Source organism: Danio rerio, chromosome 2, assembly GCF_049306965.1.
Source record: "Danio rerio strain Tuebingen ecotype United States chromosome 2, GRCz12tu, whole genome shotgun sequence".
NCBI classification, from domain to species: domain Eukaryota; kingdom Metazoa; phylum Chordata; class Actinopteri; order Cypriniformes; family Danionidae; genus Danio; species Danio rerio.
Genome location: NC_133177.1, coordinates 1798554 through 1803059, shown reverse-complemented (window position 1 = coordinate 1803059; position 4506 = coordinate 1798554). Strand labels below are relative to the sequence as shown.

At 37.0% G+C, this 4506-nt stretch overlaps 1 long non-coding RNA gene across 1 annotated transcript; it reads right to left on the bottom strand.

The window, feature by feature from the left end:
• Positions 1-2534: 2534 nt before the first annotated feature.
• Positions 2535-4254, bottom strand: si:ch1073-339l18.2. Its single transcript, NR_111928.2, has 2 exons — positions 4049-4254; positions 2535-2934 (listed from the first exon to the last, which is right to left on the bottom strand). It is a non-coding gene; the product is annotated as a si:ch1073-339l18.2 (long non-coding RNA).
• Between the last annotated feature and the right edge of the window lie 252 nt (positions 4255-4506).

Sequence of the window (4506 nt, the reverse complement as noted above, 5' to 3'; positions counted from 1 at the left end):
GCCTGTTCTCGCCGTCAGTGAGAGTCCTCCTGCAGGGGGCAGCATTAGTGTGCATCCTCCAGGTTGCAGTTTGTTTATTTTACATTTTTTAATTATTTATATCTATTTTATATTTTTAATTTTAGTAAGTTTTTTCTGTTTCGTGTGTGTAACTGACTAAGTGATTATATTTTATTAATATTACTAGAGTAAAAATGTTCGTAAACTGCCTGTTTTCTCTGTCGTTAAATGTCCTCCAGCAGGGTGCGGTATACTCCTCCTCCAGATTGCAGTTATTGTTTTCTCATAAGTTTTTTATTCTGTTTCTATATAAATCTAACGAAACAAATTTATTATATTCAGTATTACTACAGTAAAAATGTTCGTAAGCTGCTGGTTTTCTCTGTTGGTGAGAGTCCTCCAGCAGGGGGCAGCATGAGCCTGAATCCTTCTCTAGGTCGCAGTTTGTTTGTTTTATTTTGAATTATTTTTATTTAGTTTTATTTTTTCTGTATAAAACTAACAAAATGAACACATTCTATAAATATTACTAGAGTAAAGATGTTCGTAAACCGCCTGTCATCACTGTCGGTTATTATCCTCCAGCAGGGCGCAGTTATTATTTTTTGTTATTCATTTCTGTTTTTTCCCAGTATGAAAATGACAAAAAAAAATACATGTATTGATATTACTATAGTAAAAATGTTCGTAAACCACGTGTTCCCTCTGTCGGTGGAGTCCTCCAGCAGGGGGCAGCATGAGCATGAATCCTCCTTCAGGTCGCAGTTATTTTTTATTGTTTGTTATTTGCTTGTGTTTATGTCTATGAAACCAACAAAACGTATTATTTGTATTGAAATTACTAGAGTAAAAATGTTCGTAAACCGCCTGTTCTCGCTGTCAGTGAGTGTACTCCAGCAGGGGGCAGCATGAGCATGAATCCATCTCTAGGTCTCAGGCTGCGTCCGAAACCGCATTCTTCCATACTATACAGTTTGCTACAATCAGTATGCGGGCCGAGTAGTATGTCCAAATTAATGGAATTCGAAAAACAGCATGCGAGAAGTACCCGGATGACTTACTTATTCCGGCGAGATTCTGGAGTGCGCATCCCATGCATGCTGCGAGATCCGATGATGCGATTTTATGAATGGGAGTAAAGCGACGCAAATGACGCAGGTACGTCACGTGACTATGTCAAAATGGCGGATGTAGTATGTCCGAATTCCATTCTTACTTTTCACATTCATACTGTATAGAACGCACTTTTCTAATGGTTGCGTAATACGTTTATATTCAAATGCAGTACCTACATAGTCGGCGGTTTCGGACACAGCCTCATTTTTTCTTTTTTTAGTTTTTTATTAATTTTTTTGTGCATGAAACTGACAAAATTAACTTATTGCGTCAATATTACTATAGTAAAAATGTTCAGAAACCGCTTGTTTTCTCTGTCAGTGAGTGTCCTCCAGCAGGGGGCAGCATGAGTGTGTTTCCGCCAGGCCAATTTTTTTTTTAATATACATTTATATAATTTAATTTATTTATTTTTTATTACGGTCTTTTTTGTGTGTGTGAAAAAAATAAATAAATGATTGTATCACTATAAGTAGTACAAATATTCATGCATTGCATGTTTTCTCTGTCAGTGAGTGTCCTCCAGAGGGGGGCAGCAGGTATGAGTGTGAATTCTTCATTTTTTTATTCGTAAGTTATTTTTACAGTTTTAGACAAAACAAATTTAGTGTATAATAATAAATATTAATATTAAAAAAAATATTAATATTGAAAAAAAATTCACAACCCGCCTGTTCTCTCTGTCAGTGATTATCCTCCAGCAGGGGGCAGTGTGAGCGTCGTTCCTCCTCCTGGTCTCCAGCACAGAGGAAGATGGGCTCTATGCACGGCGGCGCGTGACGCATTTCCGGTAAAATTTAAGACCCCGAGCCTACTTCCGCCGATCGTACAGTACAGTGCTACAACAGGAGCGCTGCTGATAAAAACGAGTAATGTTTTGGACAGTTGTCTTAATGTTTTATGCCATTATAGCCCACTTATATATGTCTATGTCAGCTACATAAATATGACATCTAAACGTTTAAAAGTGTCATTTCAAAGACGTGAGAACAGTACTTGTAGATACCACTGCTGTGTTCAGCAACGCACAGCGTCAAAAATTGAACTCTTACCTTAGTTTCCACATGTTTCCAAAAGACAAAGTCGTGCAGAAGAGGTGGGTTGTTGATATTAAACGTGAGAATTTTACAGAAACAGAAAAAAACAAGAGTGTAGCTGACAATTTCAGTCTAGCAAACTGATCGAGGCTCGAGTGCCAACCGGATGCAGACATTTAAAGAAAGGAGCTTTTATGGCAAATAATAGTTTTCATTGCCTTTGAAGTTAAAAAAACTGAACATTAATATACATAAACATTTCTTAAGCTACTTTCTAAGTGCAATATTTAATTCAGAATAAAGACCTTTATTTTATTCACTGTACATATAAAATATAATTCACTGTATATAATTTGAAATAAAAATTGTCAAAAAAATGTAACATTTTGAAAAAAATATTTTATTCAGATGAACAGAAACAATAACATTGAATCAGTTGTTTTCTTGAATCAGGTGCTTCTTCTGTAACTTGTGCTTAGAGAGGTATTTGGGCTTATACGTATTAAATAAATAAATAAATAAATCACCCCTCTGTTTCATGGAACTTAACACATAATTGATCCATTCCAAACAATTGTTCACGTGACAACACACATTACACATTTCAGAGTAATGGGCTGTCTCGAAAAGCAAAGCAACCAAATGTTTGCATATCCCACTCTCAGCCACACAAGAGCAGGAGCTATTAACTAGCAGACGATGGCATGGATCTTCTGACGGATGTCCGCTCCAGGATTAAGTAACACATAAAATTTTCTAGCTCTGAATCTCATAATGTTACCTAGAAAACAGAAACAAGAATATTAATAGGTTTTTAAAGAGAGTCATTAAAGGCACTTCACTCAAAACTGAAAATTCTATTTCCTCATCCTTCACTTGTTCCAAACCTGTATGAGTTTGTTTCTGATGTTTAACACAAACAAAAATACTTTGAAGAAAGCTGGAAACTTGCAACAACTGATATTCATAGTAGTTCTTTTTCCTACTATGGAAGTCAATGGTTACAGGTTTTCAGCTTTCTTCAAAATATCTTCTTTTGAAAGGCATCTGCAGCAATATCATCAGATTAAACTACACAGTAAATCATTAATTTAAATTATTTAAAAGTAGCTCCCTTTAGTCACACTTTAAAATAAGGTTTCATTAGTTAATGTATTTGCTCACTATTAAAATAACTATTTAATATTTAATAGTTAGCATTGTTAAACTAATTTACTAATGAATAAAAATCCAAAGTCATGCTTGTTAACATTAGCTATTACATTGTGAGTTAACAAGCACAATGAATCAGCATTTGTTCATTAACATAAAAAACTAATAAATATTGCAATAGACAAATTGTTGATGTGAAATTAACTAATGACACCTTATTGTTTTGGGTCACCCTCCCATTTAATTACAATGTTATAGGCTAAATAGAAAGCATGCTATCTACACTGTTACACTGCATCTGTCATCTCCACTGTTTCAGCAATAAATCAGTTCAATAAATCACAGTGCTATTTGTCTGTTGTGGATGGAACGGCATTGTATTATTTCATTCCTAATATATCTTGCTCATTAATCATGCTTACAAGCTAAGACAGCATCTGTGTTTCTGTAACTATCCGAACTGAACAGTGGTGGTCACTTTAGAACAGTAAAAATACGAATAGGACAGAACTTCACATGTATGCTGTCCTACTCTCAGCTAGTGAGGAGACTCCGATTTCTTCATAGATCTATCGGTAGTAATGAGCTCTCACTGAGACCTTATTCCTGCCCTGTTTTTACCTGACACTATGAGACAGAATTACGTACACATATGATTATTTTTACTTACGTGATAAAGCTTCCGATGGACGGATCGTAAGAGTATTAACGCTAAAGTTAGCCTTCAGGCTAGCTGAACTTACCTTCATAATTGCACAGGTAGGAAGATGCATAAAACTTGAAACCTTTCTCAAGCTTTGCTCTGCGGTGTTGTAGAGTACATCCGGACAATCATTTGCACATCGTTGACCATAATTTACTCGCAAACAGCGAGTAAATATTGACGACTCTGCCATAATACTGTTTACCTCCGCTTAAAATCACCCAGACCGGAAGCTGGACCGCGGCCTTAGACAAAACGCGGAAGTAATGCGTGCATATAGCCCATTCCGGCTTAGCGAGTGAAGATCGCGGCGAGAAAGTCAAGAGACTCCGCGATCACCGTGGCGGAGATCACAGCTGTCATCCGCGGCACGGAAGCAGAAACCCCGCAGAGGGATCACTCCCGTTACCGGACTCCCGGTGCTCCGCGATAAGACCCGGCCTGAGGTGTCGAGTTCACGGAAGCTTTTCCCAAGGACTCGCCGAGGATCGCCAGAGT